Genomic DNA, 21,859 nt, shown 5'->3' with positions numbered 1-21,859 from the left:
TCCTGAATGACATCAAGTTACTGTGCCAAGCAAAAGAATTCCTGGACCACTTAAAAGCTGGAGCTGAGGACAACAAGAGACAAGGTGATGATGGGGAGAAGCAAAGTCTGACTATTGCCCTGCCCTTCTCTGTCACTGTGAGTTATGTGGCCTGTGAATGCCAGAGAAAAATGTTGAAGCAACAAAGTACTGCTAAGTTAGAAAACTTTATGAATCCCTAGAAAAGGTGCAGGTCTCTAGAGAGGGAAGGCTTTGTTGGACTTTCCAACAACAGCTAATACTTTTTTTTTTCCTTTGGGTTGAGGGCAGACAGTAGAATTACCTCAAGGTAATCCTGTAATTTTGGAAAACAACATAGGCTCTTGGGACAGGCAAGGCTCAGCAGAGAAAGAGAATTGTTTTGACTAGTGATATCTCTTTGCAGTTCTGGTCTACATCGGATGCTTTGTTAGCTTGAGTGCATACAGGAGAACTAAATGTTCATTTCCTTTTCCCATAGACATTTTGACACAAGCTGAACTGTGATGTTGCTTGGGGGGGTGGAGGGAATGAATAAAACTATGATATTTCTTAAGAAAAACCTGGTTTGTAGCATTAGACACAAAGAAAGAATATGCCTTCAAGCCTAAACTCTGTGCATGTAAACTTGGATCTGGGTCATGGTTCTGAAATAAAACAGTAAATTTATTGAGCTTGAATTTATTAGTGAATATTACTTTTTTCTTCAAACAATTTTACTGCTTAACATTTGTTTTTTTGGAGTAATTTTGGAAACTTAAGTCTGTAGAAATAAGAAAAGAAAGTTTTTGATTAAATGAATTTTGAATGATGTGCAGGTAACAGCTTTCATGAGCCCATTTGATCCTTTTTCTGTTATTTTTAATAGAATTTTATTTTCCCAAATACATGTAAAGATAATTTTCAACATTCATTTTTATAAAATTTGTGTTTCAAATTTTTTCTTCTTCATTCCTTTACCTACCACCCTCCCCAAGACAACAAATAATCCAATATAGGTTAAATATGTACAATTCTTTCAAAAACATTTCCATATTTATCATATTGTGCAAGAAAAATCAGATTTAATTCTTTTTCTAAGATAGGAAGAATATGAGAAACCGTTTGGAAGTAGGAAGACCTGAGTTCAAATTCCATCTCTGACAAATATTAATTTTGTGATACTGGACAAATCACTGAAATCATTCAGTGCCTCAGACTACTCTAAGATTATAATTTTAGAAGAGTTGCTAATCTGTCTTGATCAAGAACATTTCTTCACTAGGAGTCCCCAAAACCAATGAAATCACATATCCTGACTAAACAAACCAAATCCAAATTCACAATTGAAGCAAAACTTATAAGCAAAAATGTCTTGGTGATTTTCAAACAAATATTATTACCTACAATTAATGCAATTTAACAGGTCATGGGCAAATTTGCTGTTTCCTTCTGGACTACTCAATATATTTAACTCAGTGTTTGGGTACTTTGGGGATGAAGAACTTGCTGGCTTGGAATATATGTGACTCAGTACTGAAGGGGTTTGAGACATGATAAAGTAAACCCATTTTAAAAAACCAATGGTCCAAAACATTACTGTGCTGCAAGAAATGATGAACTGGTTGATTTTAGAAAAACGTAGAAAGACTCAAGTGAAATAATGAAAAGTAAAATGAGCAGAACCAAGAAAATGTTAAATGCAGTAACAGAAATACTATCATAAGAATAACTTTGAACAACTAATTAATTTTGAGTATCACAAATACTCAAAACAACTAGAAAGGACCTTTAAAGGAAGATCTTATCCAACTCCAGAAAAACAACTGATAAACAGAAGTATGCATTGTATGGTTTTACATATACATGCATATTTGTGTCTAATGGCAGCTTTCTTTTTTAAAATTTATTTTTATTAAAGTTTTTTATTTACAAAACATATGCATGGGTAATTTTTCCACATTGACCCTTGCAAAGCCTTCTGTTGTAAACTTTCCCCTCCTTCCTCCCAGCCCCTCCCAAGATGGCAGATAGTCTAATACATATTAAATATGTTAAAATATATGTTAAATCTAATATATGTATGCATATTTATACAGTTATCTTGCTGCATAAGAAAAATCAGATCAAGAAGGGGAAAAAAACTGGGAAATAAAATAAAATGCAAGCAAACAACAGAAAAAGTGAGAATATTATGTTGGGTCCACACTCAGTTCCCATGGCCCTCTCCCTGGGTATAAATGACTCTTTTCATCATTGAACAATTGGAATTGGTTTGAATCATTTCACTGTTGAAGAGAGTCAAGTCCATCAGAATTGATCATTGTGGAATATAGTCTTCTTGTTGCCATGTATAATGATTTCTTAATTCTGATCATTTCACTCAGTATCAGTTCATGTAAGTCTCTCCAGGACTCTCTGAAATCATCCTGCTCGTCATTTCTTACAGAACAATAATATTCTATAACATTCATATACCACAATTTATTCAGCCATTCTCCAATTGATAGGCATAAACAGTAGCCTTCTTTAGGGCTGAATATGGAGCAAGAGAAATACAGAGCAGCAGAAAAAAAAAAAAAAGAAAAACTTCAAAAGAAGGACAGAAAAGCAGGTACCTATGAAAACTATTTATTATATGACTTTTAAAAAAACAAACATGTGAACAGTATGAAATGGAAATTCATAGTTTTATAATGAATCCTCTTTTTATATTGTCCTATATACATGGAAATGTTCTTTTTTTGTGTATTTTATTTAAGTTCAAAATGAATTTAAAAGATATTTCTTTTTTAAAAAAACAGGGATCCCACCCCTGTCATATTCTTCATTTAACCCTTAAAGTGTCCCTCATGTTAACCTGGGATTTTCCACATAGGACTGGGGAGGAGTTCTCCTTCTCTGCCCTTGAAGCATGTCAACTGTTTCCACATGGTACTTTGATTAGAGGGAGTCCAGCTATGTAGCCGTAAGCCTCTGGCTGCCTTTTTTGCTTTGTGTTTCTTTGCCTGATCCAAGGTGACATAAATCACATACTGGCCTTAGAAGTCATCTAGTTCAACATAGATGTGAACAGATGTCCACTATAACATGCACAAGTGGTCATCCAGCTTCTACTTTTTTGACAACTCTCATTATTTGGGATTTTTTTCCTTCACATCAAACCTAAATTGGTACCTTTGCAACTTCTACTCACTGTTATTAGTTCTGCCCTTAAGGGCCAAACAGAAGATTTTAATCCTTCTTCCATGTGACAGCTCTTCAAATACTCGAAGACAGTAATTAAATCCTCCCAGAGCCTTTTCCTCTTTAGGCTAACCATGTCCTGTACTTTTAACTAATTCCCATTTGAAATGAATTCAAGGTTCTATACTATCTTGATCACCATCTCCTAGACATTCTCTAGATAAATGTCTTTCAGAAACTAAATGCAGTCCTCCAGATGGGTTCTGACAAGGGTAATGTATAATGAGATTATGACTTCTGTGTTCCTAGGACCTGTGGCCTTCCTAATCGATTCCAAGATTAAATTAGCTGTTTTGGTTACTACATCACTTTGCTGATTCATATTAAGCTTGCAGTACACTAAACTTCACACTTTCAGGTCCTTTTCAGAACAATTGCTATTTATCTTCACCTCTCACATCTTACATTTGTGAAAGAGTTTTATTGGTACCAAATGGTAAAACTTTACATTCATTGCTATTGAATTTCATCTTGATAAGATTCAGCTCAATGTTCTATCCTATCAAGATCCTTTTGGAACCAAATTCTTATCATCAACTGTGTTAGCTAGCCTTCCCAGTTTTATGTCACCTGCAAATTTGATGAGTATGGCATGTACATATTTATTCTAGCTACCAACAAAAATATTAAGCAGCACAGTCAAGTACAGATTCCTGAGATACTCCAGTGGGATTCTGCCACATTAACAGAACCATTAATTAGTCATTTAGCTAGATAGTACCAAGAGAAGGACCATCAGTCAATCTGGTGGGGCCATGTAGGGCCATAAATTCATGTTGTTGTTGTACAGTCATCTATAACTCTTTGGGTCCCTATGGACTATAGCAAACTAGACCTTTTTTCCCTCCACTATCTCTCAAAGTCTGTCAAAACTCATGTTCATTGTTTCTGTGACACTATCTATCCATCTCATCCTCCGCTGTCCCTTTTCCCTTTTGCCTTCAAATCCCTACATCTGAGTCTTTTCCAATGAGTCCCATCTTCTCATCATGTGGTTCAGCTTCAGTATTTTACCTTCCAATGAATAGCCTGAATTTAAGTATTGACATTTGAATTTCCTTATTGTCCAAGAGACTCAAAAATCTTCTTTAGCACACAATTCAAAAGTGTAGATTTTGGTGTGCTCAACTTTCTTTACAATCCAAATCTCACAACTATACATTGCTACTGGAAAAATCATAACTTTGACTATAAAGACCTTTGTTGGCAAGATCATGTGTCTGCTTTTTTTTTTTTTTTTTAGTTATGCTGTATAGATTTACCATAGCTTTCCTTGCAAGAAGCAAGCATCTTTTGATTTCATGGTTGCAGGTGCTTTCTAAAGTAATATATAAGTTTAACATTAGCAAATTGATACTATTTCCATTTCTTCTCCCTCTGTTTGCAAAGAAGTGATGGGACCAGTTGTCAAGATTTTGGTTTTTTTATTGTTAAGCTTCAAGCCAGTTTTTGCATTCTCCCTTTTCATTCTCATCAAGAGACTTCTTAATTCTTCTTTATTTTCTGTCATCTGAGTATCTTAAATTACTGATATTTCTCTGTACAACCTTAATTCCAGCTTTTGATTCAACCAGTCTGACATTTCAAATGATGTACTCTGCACATAAGTTAAATAAATATGGGGGAAATATAGAGCCTTGTATTTTTTTCCAATATTAAACCAGTTGTTCCATATTCACTTTTAATTATTGCTTCTTGGCCTGTGTACAGATTGCTTAGGAGACAAATCAGATGAATTTATGACTTATGAGAATTAAGTGAAAGAACTTTTTATGCTTAGAGAAAAGAAGAGTAGGGGTATGAGGTGAAGAGAGGAACAAGATGATTGTCTTAGTTAGTTAGTTGAGTAATTATTACTAATCTAAATGTGCCACCCAAGCTGGTCTGAATCCATCTGATTGTATTAATGTTTAATCCAAACTTCTCCATCTTCTCTTTAAAAGTAGTATGGCATGCTTCACTAAAAGCTTTGCTAAGATCTGGGTAAATTTTATTCCTGTCATTAGTTTAGTAATCTAATCTAAATTTTTTTTAATTTTAAAAATAGTCTAGCATTGCTTGTACAAAATGAAAGCTATTCTTGCTCCCTGTAATAACCACTTTTCTTTCCAGATATTTGTCAACCCCCTTATTAAAAATCATTAAAATGATCTTTTCAAGAATTTTCCCAGGAGTTGAAACAAAGCTTTCTGCCCCATGGTTTGCAGACTTGGTTTATTTCCTGTTTTTGAAGAGTGGGGTAACTTTTTCCTCACTAAACTTGTGGTACCTCTTCTACTTTTTAAGTATCTCTGAGAGTGGTTCTGCAATAACATCATAATTATAATAGCTATTATTTATTTAGCACTGTATGCCATGCATTGTGCTAAGTACATTACAATTATCTCTTTTGATTTGATCCTCTAGACAACACTGGTAGGTAAACACTGTCCTCATTTTATGGATGAGGAAACTGAGGTGAGACAGCTTGCACAGGATTGCCCAACTAGTAAATTTCTGAAATTGGAGTTGATCAGGTTTTCTGACTCTAGACACAATGCGCTATCCACTTTGCTACTTAGTTGCCCTATCATATCTATACATTTTTACAGGACCTGAAGATGTGGTTTATTTGGTTCAAGTGTTTTGAATTCATCAGAGGCAGCCTGATATTCTTTTGTTTTCTCCTTACTTATTTGTAAACATCAACATCTTGTTAGTCATATTTTTTTCCTTGCTATTTCTAGTCAAAAGGTCCTTCTTCTTGGCAGAAAACAGAAACAAGGATTTAGAATTTCTCTGTTGTCAGTTACTATTGCTCCAAACACCCCAATCATCCGCCCTTATCTCTCCTTTGCTCATTTTTCTCCCAATATAAATTTTTAAAGCCCAATTTTAAATCCAAATTCTTAGTGCCTCTTGCCCCAGCTTATTCTGAGGTTTAGCATTCCTGAAACTATTTTTGCAGAACTGTACCATACTTATATTCATTTTATTTTGGTCTGTCCTTGTTTCCATCTTCTTTACATTTTCATAAGTGAAGATGGATATGTTTGGGGTCTAAATTTGGGGTTGACCTTGTGAGTTTGAGAGATCCTAACTGTCCATATAATGAAAACTGAATTTCAGGAATCCTTGGTCACTCTGCATTCCCTTGGGGTTCAGAAAATGAGGCAAATTTCTGGTTTAGGCTTGCCAGAAAACATTTACCTCAAAAGAAACAGCAAGGAACCAAGGTGAAAAATAAAATGCCTTAAGTCTCAGCTTCCTACCTGAGTATAAGAGTAGTTTTTAATATTTCATATTTAGTTTGTTTTTCTATCAATGCATATTTATGAGTCTTTTGTGCCACACATTTCTTTTATATACAGTAAACAAATGCTGGATTTACATTCTACACTGAATGCTTTTTTATACCCTCTTTTTGGGAAGCCTCTAGATATGAACCAAAAACTAAAGGTTATGTAAGTTTTCTCTGAAACACCAGGGTCTAGGCTCAATAATAAGGCCAAAACTGTGAGAAAAAGAATTTGACGCCTCACATAGGTAGCCAAGCTCCCCCAGAATGGAATCCAGCAGAGACTATCTGCTTGTTTCTGAGCAGATGGCCAACTTAGTAGGATCATGGAGCAATTCTATTGTTAGAATAAGAATAGATATAATTTACATTTTCATATCCTCAGCAAAGTCCACGTGAGTTTGTAAGAAAACATTTTTTGCATAGGTTTACTCATCTTAGAGTGGATTTTGAACTAACTCTTTTAGGAGATGAGACTTTTCCACTTAAAAAAATGAGACAGTTTTCGGAGAGAAGGCAAAATGTCCAAAATAGCCTTAGCAAACTTCTTTAGTGGCATATATGGCTTACTAAATAATATTTGTTACATGCAGACATTACAGACACATAGCTAAAATTTCCAAGCCCTCACATGAGATTTAAACTAGGAAAAATTTATTTGGCAACAAACAATTTATCTTTGCCAAACATTGAATGTCTGAAGTATTGAGAAATTTGCTGAAGTCAAAGTTTAGTTAAATTCACCCAGTTCTGCTTGCCAAAGGAGGAAAAAAACTTTGTTTATCATCATTTACTCAGTCAAGTGAAACCACCAATTTTTAACTGAAGTAAAAAAGTACCATACCAAGATAAAGTTACATGGAGTGAGTTAATGAGTGAGTTAAAAGAAAAGAATTCCTTTCAACCATCCAAAATCTTAGGATTATTGAATATTAGGAATATAATGATTTTATTATAATTCTTAAAATCAAAGCAACAGTTTCTTGAATGCTATTGCTTTTACAAATAAATTATATAAATAAACAGAAGCAAGAGTTATAGATTTTGGCCAATCTAATCTTAGGCCATAGTTCACAAAGATTTTATTCAATAGGTACAGCAGAATGTTTAATGTGTTAAATCACTCTAGATGTTAATAAGTAATAACTTAGATGTAAAATTAGGGACTGGCCATTGAGCTAATTCTTATGAACATGCACAGAAGGTCACTGATGCAATGCTTCATTTGGAAAAGGCTGGGGGAACTTGTTTCTGGGGGAATTGTGATCATATGTGGTTAAAAAGTGACTTTGAGAGAATGTGGAGCATGTTTAGACAATCTGCAGTTGGTTTTGATCTGATAGAATGATATAAAAGGAGAATTTTTGTTTGAATAAGTGGTGCACTCCAAATTTATCCTTTCCTCTTTGACTTCTTACTGGCTGTAATAAGAGAAGCATTAAACCCTCTTCATCTGAACCCAATATATAATCCACAATTATGGGCCTTAGTCTTTTCTCTAGGCATTTAGTTTTTTATTTTAGATGAAAGAATTTGGAAATTATGATCTTATAAATTTACTTTTCTTTGCATTTTTAAAATTTTCTTTTTAAATAGCTTTTTATTTTTCCATATACATGCAAAAGTAGTTTTCACCATTCATCTTTGCAAAATTTTGTGTTCCAAATTTTTCTTCCTTCCCCTCTCTTCCCTCTCCTAAAGAACAAGCAATCCAATATACGTTAAACGCATGCAATTCTTCTAAATCTATATCCATATTTGTCATGCTGTGCAAGAAAAAGCAGTTGTTATGGGGTTCTTGTAAAACACTGGTACAAGTTTGTAAGATTTGCACATGTGGGTTCATTTCCCTCCTTTAAGATCTCTTTGGGATATAAGTCCAGTAGAAACACTGCAGCAGTATTCACAGTTTGAGAGCCCTTTGGACATAGCTCCATATTCCTCTCCAGAATGATTGGAGCACTTCACAATTCCACCAGCAATGTATTAGTGTCCCAGTTTTCCCACATCCTCTCCAACATTGGTCATTATCTTTTTCTGTCATCTTAGTCAATCTGAGAGTTGTGTAGTGATATCTCAAGTTGTCTTAATTTGCATTTCTCTGATCAATAGTGATTTAGAGTATTTTTTCATATGACTAGAAATGGTTTCAATTTCTTCATCTGAAAATTGTTTGTTCATATCCTTTGGCTGTTTATCAATTGGTCTCTGGCTTGAATTCTTATAAATTTGAGTTAGTTTTCTATATATTTTATTTTATTTTAATTATAGCTTTTTATTTACAAGTTTTTTGCATGGATAATTTTACAGCATTGACAATAGCATTGACAATTGCCAAACCTTTTGTTCCAATTTTTCCTCTCCTTCCCCCCCATCTCTTCCTCCAGATGGCAGGTTGACCAATACATGTTAAATGTGTTAAAAGTATAAATTAAATACAATATAAGTATACATGTCCAAAGAGTTATTTTGCTGTACAAAAAGAATCAGACTTTGAAATAGTGTACTATTAGCCTATGAAGGAAATCAAAAATGCAAGCGGACAAAAATATAGGGATTGGGAATTCTATGTAATGGTTCATAGTCATCTCTTCCAGAGTTCTTTTGCTGGGTGTAGCTGATTCAGTTCATTATTGCTTTATTGGAATTAATGTGGTTCATCTCATTGCTGGAGATGGCCACGTCCATCAGAACTGATCATCATATAGTATTGTTGTTGAAGTATATAATGATCTCCTGGTCCTGCTCATTTCACTCAGCATCAGTTCATGTAAGTCTCTCCAGGCCTTTCTGAAATCATCCTGCTGGTCATTTCTTCCAGAACAATAATATTCCATAATTTTCATATACCACAATTTATTCAGCCATTCTCCAATTGATGGGTATCCACTCCATTTCCAGTTTCTGGCCACTACAAAGAGGGTTGCCACAAACATTCTCGCACATACAGATCCCTTACCCTTCTTTAAAATCTCTTTGGGATATAAGCCCAGTAGTAACACTGCTGGATCAAAGGGTATGCACAGTTTGATAACTTTTAGTTTTCTATATATTTTAGAAATGAAGCCTTTATCAGAACCTTTGAATATAAAAATTTTCCCCAATTTATTGTTTCCATTCCAATCTTGTCTGCATTAGTTTTGTTTGTACAAAAACTTTTTAACAATATAATAAAAATTATCTATTTTGTGTTCAATAATGATTTCCAGTTCTTCTTTGGCCACAAATTCCTTCCTTCTCCACATATCTGAAAGGTAAACTATACTTTGTTCTTCTAATTTGTTTATAATATCACTATATAAATAGTGCCTAATAATTTAGTGCCTAAATCATGAACCCATTTTGACCTTATGTTGGTATAGGGTGTTAGGTGTAGGTCAATGCCTAGTTCCTGCCAAACTAATTTCCAATTTTCCCAACAGTTTTTGTCAAATAGTGAATTTTTATGCCCCGAACTGGGGACTTAACCTATTCCTATATTTCTTAGCCAGTACCAAATGGTTTTGATGACCACTGTTTTGTAATATAGTTTTAGATCTGGCACAGCTGGGCCATCTTCATTTGAAGGTTTTGTTCATTAATTCCCTTGAAATTCTTGACCTTTTGTTCTTCCAGATGAACTTTGTTATTATTTTTTTAGATCTGTAAAATAATTTCTTGGGAGTTTGATTGGATGGCACTGAATAAATAGATTAATTTATGTAGCATTGTCATTTTTATTATATTAGCTCAGTCTACCTATGAGCACTTGATAGAACTTATAAATTTTCAAAATCAAGAAAGTCAGCTGAGGTATAGAAGTTAAGGCCACACTGAATTTTGTAACAAGATAAGCATCATTAGAAAAACCTTCAACCTTTGCAGAGATGTGTGTGTATATATGTTGGGGGAGAGAACCACAATGGATGTGGAGAAAAAAATACACTAACTCTTCAGGGATGCCCTTGGGATCCTGAGGTAGAAATATACTGTCTTAGAACAAGGACAAACATGTACACATACAAATGCCTATAGTGCATAAATAAATGGACATGTCACTTCTTTGCCTTCATCAGGATGTAGCCTTTTAACATGTGTCATATATGTAGATACGTACATATAAAAACATAATTTTACTGAATTCTATCCACAATTTAAGGTTATCAACAAATGTCTTTCCACAGATCTTACTTCCGTTTTGACTTGTGTGCCTGCATCTAAATGACAATAAGGCAAAATTTTCTTAAATTTATATTCATTTCCTTTTTAGCTTTCTCATACTACTTTCCATCATGTCTCCTCTATCTTCTACTCACCATCTCTTGAATAAAATCCATGCTTTTCTACCACTAGTCTGACAACTTTCTCCTATCTTCAGTACCTTCAACCTGGTCAACACCCCAATCTCTGTTAAACTTCCACCAAATTTTCAAACCTTTGTATTACCTCTTTCATTAAGCTTTTCCTAGATCTCTAAAAGCCAGAAGTAATTTTTAAAAGATTTTAGACCTTACTTTATCTGCACCTCTTTTAACCATTTATCCTATTCATATTTATATTGTTTGTACATAGGTTTTATCTGCCCTTTTAGAGCATAAATTTCTGTAAGAAATATGTTCCAGTTATCTTTGTATCTGCTTCAGTGTTTACCACAGTGCACTGGGGTAACAAGACAGCTAAGTGCCACGGTGAGTAAGAGCTCTAGACTTACAGCCAAGAAGATCTATGTTCAAAAATGGCATCAGATCTTACTAGCTCTAAAATTTTAAGAAATTCACTTAACCTATTCCTGGCTCAGTTTTTTTCCAACTGTGAAATGGGAATCATAATATTATTTTCCTTCTAGGATTGTTGTGAGCATCAAAGGAGATATTTGTAAAACACTTAGCACAGTGCCTGATACAAAACTGGTACTTAATAGATACTTGTTTCCTTCTTTCTGCACACAATAGGCATTCCCTGAGTGAGGATCACAATATAACATTTCCACTCTGTTATTGTTTGCTTGCATTTTTGTTTTTCTTCTCAGGTTTTCTTTTTCTTTCTAGATACGATTTTTCTTGTGCAACAAGATAACTACATAAATATGTATATATATATTGGATTTAACATATACTTTAACATATTTAACATATATTGGACTACTTGCCATATAGGGGAGGGGTGGAGGGAAGGAGGGGAAAAATTGGAATAGAAGGTTTTGCAAGGGTCAATGTTGAAAAATTACCCCTGCATATGTTTTGCAAATAAAAGCTATAATAATAAAAAAAAAAAATAGGTATTTCCTACTGTTCTACTCCCAAAATCTCTTCAGGGGAACTAATTCTCCACAGTATTTTTAGTCTCTTCCTTTCACTCACAACTGCCACTACCTTAGTCTCCTGATTCCATCCTTCCAATTGATCTTTCCTGTAATTTTTAAAATAATCTAATCACAGGTATGACCAAATCAGTAAAAACAAACAACAACAAAACATTACTATTGAAAGAATAAAATTAGCTGGCTTCATTCTACCTTTCCACAGCCTTGTTTCATTCTCAATATCATGTACTCTATATCCCCACCAAAGTGGACAACTAGTGTTTACTCCCCAGTGTTGTTCTATTCTCATCTCCTTGAATCTGTACAAATAGATGCCATGTTTGCAACATATTCCTTCCTTATCTTTGCATGTTAAAAATTCTTCTAATCTTCAAGCTCTGATCAGGTTGAATTTGTAAAAATATGAGCAATTCCCCAATTGCTAGTCAAAGGATATAAACAGGCAATTTTCAGTCAAAGAAATCAAAACTATCAATAGTCACATGAAAACTGTTTTAAATCACTATTTATTAGAGAAATGCAAATAAAAATAACTCTGAAATGCTTCCTCACACTTATCAGAGTGGCTAACATAATGGAAAAGGGAAATGACAAATTATGGAAGGGATGTGGAAAAATAAATACACCAAAGTACTGTTGGTAGAGTTGTGAACTGGTGAAACTTGCCCAAAGGACTTTTACCAAACCATATCACTATTAAATATATATCCTAGAGAAATCAAAGAAAAGGGAAAGGGGCCTATTTGTAAATATGTGTGTGTATAATATATAGTAGCTCTTTTTGTAGTGGCCAAAAATTGGAAATTGAAGGGTTTCTTATCAATGAGGGAATGGTTGAATAAATTATGGTATATGATTGTGATAGCATACTATTTTGCTATAAGAAATGATAAGCAGGGACTTATCATTACAGTGAAAGGTTGTTGACATCTGGAGCTGTGTGGGTTCTGTGTCCAGCTCAAAGATAAAAAAACCATTTGCTAATTTCACATGTAAGAAGGATTTCCATCTAGCTTCTAAGTCCAACATCAAAATAAGCATAGGTGGCTGCAACAATATCTTAAGGATCAAGAATCATATGATAACAGGTTACTTATGAGTGATAAATCTGCATGGAATGGTCTTAATTTTATGTATGAGGTTGCACTACATGTACTGTATGAGGAGTTAAAAAAGAAAAGAGCAAGATGTAAAAGGAAAGACTGAATACAAATCTGAATAGCAGAAAGGAGTCCCACGAGAAAAATATGCAAAGCATGACATGAATATCAGAGACTAGCCATTTGGTATTCAGGTAAGGATGTGAAGTACATGAAATGTGACAAATGGAGTCACTGTCAACACAAACAGTGTCCTTTGTTTGGTCTTTCTGGAATCAATGCAAGTTCAGTTTCCAATGATGGCTCAGGGCCAAAAGTGTACCCCTTAGAGCTAATAGCAAAGATGAAAAACAGTGGGTTTGCACTAAAACAAAATGTACTGGGGAAAAACTTGACAGCTAATGATTTATCACAGGAATATGTCACAAATGAAAGCTAAGAAGACCTAGAAGTTGAATTCTTAAAATCTCTGTCAGCAATAACAAAAACTACTCAAGAAATTGGATAACTTTGAGAAGAAAAAAGAAGAAAGATGATAGGAAAAAACAGCAACTACAAAAGCAAAGTAGAAATAAACACACACACATAACATATCTTTTCCTCTTCTTTCTTGTCCTCCTTTTCTTCCTTCTCCTCCTGATCTTCTTCTTCCTCCTCAGTGGAACTTCAGAAAGCAATAGTCAGAGTCAGAGTGATAACAAAGAGAGAAAAATACAAAAGAAGATGAATTCTTTTAAAAAAAAAATTTCTGAAGATAATGGCAATGATTATGAATGGAAGGATACAGAGTCTGTGAAGGCCAAACTTGAAGAATCTTCCAGCAGATATGGTTTTAAGGAAAAGTGTTAGGAGAAGTCAAGGTTTTTGAAGCAAAAGAATTCTGGGGGGAATAACAAATGGATCAACTGTGATTCTGAAAGTCCAAAAGGCAGAACTACAGCCCAGATAAGAGAGAATCTGAAAGCAAGTAGAGAATGGCTGGGATATAGTTTACTCAGATATTCGGAAAGCTTTTGATGTAGAAACTCATGGTATTCTTGCAGTTTGAGAAGCTGGAAAGCTGAAGAGCAGATGATAATTCATTTAAATAGATTCAGATTTTGGTAAGATGGCTAGACTCAAGAAGTAATTAATGACTTAATGACAATGTCAATATGACAGGTCTCCAAGAATCTGTACTTGGCCCTCATTTTATTAGTGACTTGGAGAAAGGGAGAGATGACGTGCTCCTCAGTTTTCGGAGCAGTGAAGGAGAACTAATGAATGAGAAAGATAGCATCCAAAAAAAATCTATGACAGGTTAAGGCTAAATCTAATAAGATGATATTTAATAGGGATAAGTGTAAAGTCCTGGAGCTAATAGTGGAGATGAGAAACAGTCGATTTGCATTAAAATGAAATGTCCTGGGGAGAAATTTGCCTGCAAATGCAAGTTCAGTTTCCTATGAAGGTTCAGGATCCTTGCTAATAGCAGAGATGCGAAACAGAAAATCAACTTTACAATTACAAAATGTCATGGTTAAATAGCAGAGTGAATAATCAATCATTTGCAGAAACTCCTACAGAGAGTCTCAATAGAATCTGAGAATGAACCTGGTCTGTCTAGCAAACACATAGAGTCTTACATGAAAGCTTGAATTATACTTGCACCAATTTAGAGACCCAGGAGCCATAACTACAATTACCAGGTACCAAATAATACAGAAGATTAGCCTTTCTCGACTAGCCTCAACTGTCCCAGAACCATCATCTTTAACATGGGGCACAGAAGCAAGATGTGGAAACAGAAGAAAGGCTCAAAGAAAATCTAGTCAGAGAAGGGAGAAGGGCCAAAATCACTTTTTTTTTTTTAAGGAAAGGATCAACATAGGGAAAGACATAGAAACCTGAACCAAAATCAGCTCCATCAGAAAATAGTCAATGACACAGAAGCTTCTGTTCCAAGCATGGATTAGAAAGCCGTACACATACTGGGTGTAACAATGAAGACAGTGAATGAAATTTTAATCATCTAAATACTCAAGGTTTCTGCTCCAGCATCAGTAATCTGAAGTGAATGCAGGAAATAAGATCATCCTGTAATTATTCTCTTTATTGATGTTTATGGCTCTGGAAATGGAGATAAAAATTGAGTATGTGATCTACAATGCTCAAGCTGCCAATATCTTGTGATTATTTCATGAAAAGCATTTTGACAAAAGTATCTGTAAACCTTTGAAGTTGTTAGATTCAGTGATGAAGATTACTGAGATTCATCATGGTCAGCTTGAAATTCCCTAATCAGTGAAATTAGGCAGGTCTTACTCTTTCAATACTTGTTAAAATTTTAGAACTGATTAGAAATGATTCCAACTTATTTTAAGTGCTTACAGGATATTATGAGCCACAAGCTTGACTTCAATACTTGTACATTATGATATTAGAAGGTTCCTTTATCTATAATGGAAGATTTTAGAAATAATTTTCAAGAAATGCTGGTCAATGGCATCATCACAAAATACAATAATTCCTATGTCACCAAAAGGTGTGATACTTTGAGTAATGCTGAAAAGTTGAGTTTCCATGGTGTTGCAAGTTTTGAGGTAGTGAGGAATAGTGAGTACCATTGACCAAGAAGTTTTCAGAGTGTGAGAGGTTAAAAGAAGGTTAAGATGACACAGAACAATTAAGTGATCAATAGAAGCCTTGAACAAACAAGGAATTGGGGAGCTAGGAAGGCACGGGTGCATTCAGCTAATCATTAAGAGTCTTATAGTTCTACACACTGTCAGACTGGCTAGAATGACAGGGAAAGATAATGAGGAATATTGGAGGGGATGTGGGAAAACTGGGACACTGACACATTTTTGGTGGAATTGTGAATACATCCAACCATTCTGGAGAGCGATTTGGAACTATGCTCAAAAAGTTATCAGACTGTGCATACCCTTTGATCCAGCAGTGTTACTACTGGTTACTACAGCCCAAAGAGATCATAAAGAAGGGAAAGGGATCTGTATGTGCAAGAATGTTTGTGGCAACCCTGTTTGTAGTGACTAGAAACTGGAAAATGAATGGATGCCCATCAATTGGAGAATGATTGGGTAAATTATGGTATATGAATGTTATGGAATATTATTGTTCTGTAAGAAATGACCAGCAGGATGATTTCAGAAAAGCCTGGAAAGACTTACATGAACTGATGCTGAGTGAAATGAGCAGGACCAGGAGATCATTATATACTTCAACAATACTATATGATGATCAATTCTGATGGACATGCCCCTCTTCAACAATGAGATTAACCAAATCAGTTCCAATAGAGCAGTAATGAATTGAACCAATTACACACAGCAAAAAACTCAGGGAAATGAGTGTGAACCACCACATAGAATCCCCAATCCCTCTATTTTTGTCCGTCTGCATTTTTGATTCCTTTACAGGTTAATTGTACATTATTTCAAAGTCCAATTCTTTTTGTACAGCAAAATAACTGTATGGACATGTATTGTATTTAACTTATACTTTAATATATTTAACATGTATTGGTCATCCTGCCATCTGAGGGGATGGGAAAAGGAGGGGGAAAATTGGAACAAAAAGTTTTGCAATTGTCAATGCTGAAAAATTACCCATACATATAACTTGTAAATAAAAAGCTGTAATAAAAAATAAAAAAGAGTTTCTTGTGGTTTTGAGAAAACCACAAACTTAAGGTAATATCCCCCCCAGCCCAAACTAATTGGAGTCAATGACCTGACTTGACCAAATCACTATTGCACCTGCTAAATGGCTAATTGAATGTTAAACAATACATCCATAGGAGGTGTTTTCTGCCATTTTTGAACATGGGATGTATGACAAGGAAGGGGAACATGTGTATGTATATATATATATATATATTTAGGAGGCAAACATGTACTGGGCATATCAGAAAGATTGCACCTGAAAGGGAACGACCTATGTGGTTTCTGAAGGGAGGGACTGCACCAAACTAACAAGTACAAAATTTCTCCCACTTCTAAACTTGGAACTCCCCCTTCTGGAAAAGTAGTAGAACCTTCTTCTAGCCAGAAATGTTAAGATGATTCCTTATGATTCTTCTTTAACAAATTTTCCTCGATATCTAATTTTCAGTGTCAAGAGTGTATTTGTAACAATAACAAAGAATGAAAATATCTGAATATTTACTAACAACTGGACATAGATCAAAAGAATTATCGTGGACCAATATAGTATGCTACAGATTTAAGATGCCCTGGACATCTTCTGGTTCAATCTTGGATTTCTATAGTGGACACTATCAGATTACTGTGGATAAGGTAAACAAGGAGATTGCTTTTATTTGTCCATCTGGATTTTAGCAGTTTACCCAGTTTGTATGGCCAGGGTTTCCTTGGGAGTGACTTCCATTTCTCAATGGCTGATGGGTAAAAGTCATCCAAGACATGAACTACTTGTTGCTGTATACTAATGACAATTGACTTTAGAAACATAGTAGAATAAGAGGAGAAGCTTGTAAAAATGTTGGATGGGCTAGAGGAAGCTGGCACAAAGCTGTCAATAAACAGAACTCTGGTTAAACTAGTAAATCACATAATATCCCAGCAAAATGTTGTTTGCCACAGTTCCTTTTTATTGTCCTGCCTCAGTTTCCCTAATTGTCCTGCCTCAGTTTCCTTACATTATCCTATCTCAGTTTCCCTAGATTGTTCTGCCTCAGTTCCTTGAATTGTTCGGCCTCAATCTCCCTGATTGCAACCCCCCTTCCTGACCATTAGGACCGTGATAATTAGGGCTGTAGCTGGCCACTCAGACTTTCCAAAAGATAAAACTCCAAATGTCCTATCTCAGATACCCAATTGACATTCTCTATCTCTAAGTTTCAGGCTTTCTGTTGCTGACTAACTATTCCCAGTTTATCAGAATTTATGGTACTATCCCCACCCTGTCAGAACTGGATTGATGGTCCCCTTCTTGGAAATTCCCGTGCTCACCAGAATTTGGACTCCCCCTCTCTGCCTTTGTCTATCCTATCTTGGAACCACACATATATAATTCACTGGAACCTCACATTCCTTGCTACTGCTGAAGCTGCTGCTATTACTAAATGCTATGAGACATCAGCCCTGGGACCAAAATCGATCCTTTTGTCCCAGAAAATCTCTCCCTCTCAGAAATCCAAATAAAATATTAAAAACTCTCTAATCTCTATCTTGACTCAGTTTCTCCAGCATTACAATGTAAGTATTGATGTAGAGAAGGGAAAAAGTTGTAAAATGGCCATACTTACAGGATCATTGAAATTTAAGAACTTTTAAAAGATTTGATAGTTGTTGCTACAAATTTGTTGAGAACTGTTCTCCTATTGATCAACCAGAGAATGGCTTCACTTATGCATATAATTAAACAGACTTAGAAACAGCAAGGCAACAAATTCAACAATGTCTTGAAGTTAACACCCAGGAGAAAAAGAGACAGGGACAAGGGAAGGGTCACAGGATAATCTAATGGTCCCCCTATCCTACTTAACAACGGGGCCAAAACTGGAAACTGCAAAACAGAGCAGTCCACTGAACTCTTCATGTTGGGGTCAGAACTTGTGCCTCCAAATTGACCTTAAGGCAGAGACTAACCTTCCCACAGCAATATTGGAAGGACCAGAGAAGTGATACAATCAGGGATATCATCAGGAAATCTCACTTATAATATGCTTTCTGGCATCTCCTCATCTGCCCTGGTCAAATCACATGTAAAATAATAAGTTCAGTTCTGGGCACTACATTTTAGGAAAGACATGGGCAAGTGGTAGCATATCCACAAGACTAAGCTAGTGAAAGACTCTTAGAACTTAAGAGTCATGTTCAACTTAAATTTTTATTAATGAAGGAAAATAATAATATTATGAGACCCTATTTGACCTCTCTCCAAAAGTGTTTACCCCATCGTCCCAAGTGTTGGCTCAAAAAAATCTCTCATTCAGGTCAAAGGATATGAACAGACAATTTTCAGATGAAGAAATTGAAACTATTTCTAGTCATATGAAAAGGTGCTCTAAATCACTACTGATCAGAGAAATGCAAATTAAGACAACTCTGAGATACCACTACACACCTGTCAGATTGGCTAGAATGAGAGGGAAAGATAATGCAGAATGTTGGAGGAAATGTGGGAAAACAGGGACACTGATACATTGTTAGTGGAATTGTGAACACATCCAGACATTCTGGAGAGCAATTTGGAACTATGCTCAAAAAGTTATCAAACTGTGCATACCCTTTGATCCAGCAGTGCTGGGCTTATACCCCAAAGAGATACTAATGAAGGGAAAGGAACCTGTATGTGCAAGAATGTTTGTGGCAGCCCTCTTTGTAGTGGCTAGAAACTGGAAACTGAGTGGATGCCCATCAATTGGAAAATGACTGAAAAAATTGTGGTATATGGATATTATGGAATATTATTGTTCTGTAAGAAATGACCAAGAGGATGATTTCAGAAAGGTCTGGAGAGATTTACATGAACTGATGCTGAGTGAAATGAGCAGGATTAGGAGATCATTATATACTTCAACAACAATACTTTGTAATGATCAGTTCTGATGGATGTGGCTCTCTTCAATAATGAGATGAATCAAATCAGTTCCATTTGTTCAATAATGAATAGAACCAGCTACACCTGGCAAAAGAACTCTGGGAAATGAGTGTGAACCACTACGTAGCATTTCCAATCCCTCTGTTTTTGTCTACCTGCATTTTTTATTTCCTTCACAGGTTAATTGTACATTATTTCAAAGTCTGATTCTTCTTGTGCAGCAAAATAACTGTATGGACATGTATACATATATTGTATTTAACATATACTTTAACATATTTAACACGTATTAGTCTACCTGCCATCTGGGGGAGGGGGTGGGGAGAAGGAGGGGAAAAATTGGAACAAAAGGTTTTGCAATTGTCAATGCTGAAAAATTACACATGCATATATCTTGTAAATAAAAAGCTATAATAAAAGGGGAAAAAATCTCTTATTCAATCAAGAATCATGACTCCTCAACGTAATAGCTGGGTTGGAAGTAGGGTTATATAAGTACCTTTATTTTAAAATATTCACTGAATCTGATATACAGGATAAAAAGATTAAAATTGAACCTGTGTCATTTTGTTGTTGATTTTATTTACATGTAATTGATTTTGATCTATAACTGCTTTTGTCCTGTGCTTAAATCATCATTCTTTGTCTCTTTAGTTGAGTTCAGCTGGCCTGTAATGAGTTAAATTTTAAAATCTATTCTTCCCTCAAGGAATTTTCCTAACTTCAGAAATGTGTGTGAACAGAAAAAGAATTAAGTGTGATATCTTTATGCCACTAAGCTGTCCCTCAAGGATGTCTACTTTACTGTCTGGATCACTATCTTTCACCTGCATCAGAAAATGAGCACTTTTTCATCTTATAAGAAAACAAAGTCTGAGGTTGGGGGAATGGTCATTACTAGCCTCCATTACTAAACTTCTAACCAATCATGTTGTTCCCATACAGGGCTCAGCTCTATAACCAATCTTGTTTTCCTTAATCCCATAATATCACCTACCTTATTCAATTCTTTGTTCTGACTTCCCCAAAATTTATTAGAAGAGGAGCTGTTCTTTTGCTCTGGATCTTTGCATTAATGGAAGCAATCCACTGATGTATTTATTGATAGGAAACTGAATTACCCTTGCTAATAAATATTATCTTGCTCAAAGATCTGCCTCAGTTTATCCTTTTGTTAACATCTCAATTGTGACAGGGGTGTCCCAAAAGTCTTACTACAGTTGTAGGCTATTAATTCCAACTGCACTATGAACAAATGGACGAATCAAATTTTAATAGCTTGCAATAGCATTAAGACTTTTGGAATATCCTGACTATAACAAGTAAGAGTTAAACATATTTGTAGAAATTAGAACTCTTATTCAAACAAATGTAAAAGATGAGACTTGAGAGAACTGATCTTAATAATTTATTAATTATTCTTTAATGCTGTGAGTCATTAGCCTAATTTGATCTTCCACCTCATGGTTTGGTCAGTCATTGTTAAGAGATGGCATAGTTTTCTCAACATATTTGACAGAATAAGTACTCCCAATCCTACGTAAAGGGAAGCAAAATTATAAATATAGTGTAGTTTTAGTCCTTTAAGAACCACTTTCCTTTTTAATTTTTTTCCATTAAGATTTAAAGAGATATGGCCACCAAACTGTACTGACCCAAAGGCTCCTTCTCTTCTTCCAAGGAGAAATGCATTGTGCATTTCACCACCACCTTTCTTCCTGGCTGTTCTTTTGCATTTGCTGGTTCAGTCCTTTGTCTCCAACTTGCTCTTTGGGGTTACAATACAACTTACTTCCTTTCACTTAAGTTTTGTCACTCTGTATTCATCCTGTCTCCTATTTCCTAGGTTCTTATCTTGTGTCCTGGCTCTGCTCTCCCCTATCTTGATATCTGTTTTTTATTGCTTCCCTTTAAGCAAGGGACTTATATGTTCAGCATAGCAAATTTTCCATTTTGGATTTTTAGGTCTGTAAAGTGGAAGCACTGGAATTTGTTATCAACCCAGAGGCAGAGATTGCTGCTGACCTCTGCTGGCCCCAGAGAAACCTACAGACTCCCCGTTACCATGTAATAAACACCCCCCAATTAAGCCTGTCTGCTTTGGAGCCTAAACTTAGATTTTTTTTTTAAATAGCTTTTTTTTTTTTTACAAGTTATATCTATGGGTAATTTTACAGCATTGACAATTGCCAAACTTTTTGTTCCAATTTTTCCCCTCCTTCCCCCTATCCCTTCCCCTAGATGGCAGGATGACCAGTAGATGTTAATTATTAAAATATTAAAGTATAAATTAGATACACAATAAGTATACATGACCGAACCATTATTTTTCTGTACAAAAAGAATTGGATTCTGAAATATTGTACA

At 35.1% G+C, this 21,859-nt stretch overlaps 1 protein-coding gene and 1 pseudogene across 5 annotated transcripts in view; one reads left to right on the top strand and one right to left on the bottom strand.

The window, feature by feature from the left end:
* The window catches only part of CCDC83 (coiled-coil domain containing 83), an 82,383-nt gene that overhangs the window by 29,578 nt on the left and 30,946 nt on the right, over positions 1 to 21,859 (bottom strand). The gene's annotated exons all lie outside the window — the stretch shown is intronic.
* Positions 829 to 13,893, top strand: LOC127553447 (corepressor interacting with RBPJ 1-like; annotated as a pseudogene).

Source organism: Antechinus flavipes, chromosome 3, assembly GCF_016432865.1.
Source record: "Antechinus flavipes isolate AdamAnt ecotype Samford, QLD, Australia chromosome 3, AdamAnt_v2, whole genome shotgun sequence".
NCBI classification, from domain to species: domain Eukaryota; kingdom Metazoa; phylum Chordata; class Mammalia; order Dasyuromorphia; family Dasyuridae; genus Antechinus; species Antechinus flavipes.
This window is presented reverse-complemented; position numbering and strand designations above follow the sequence as displayed.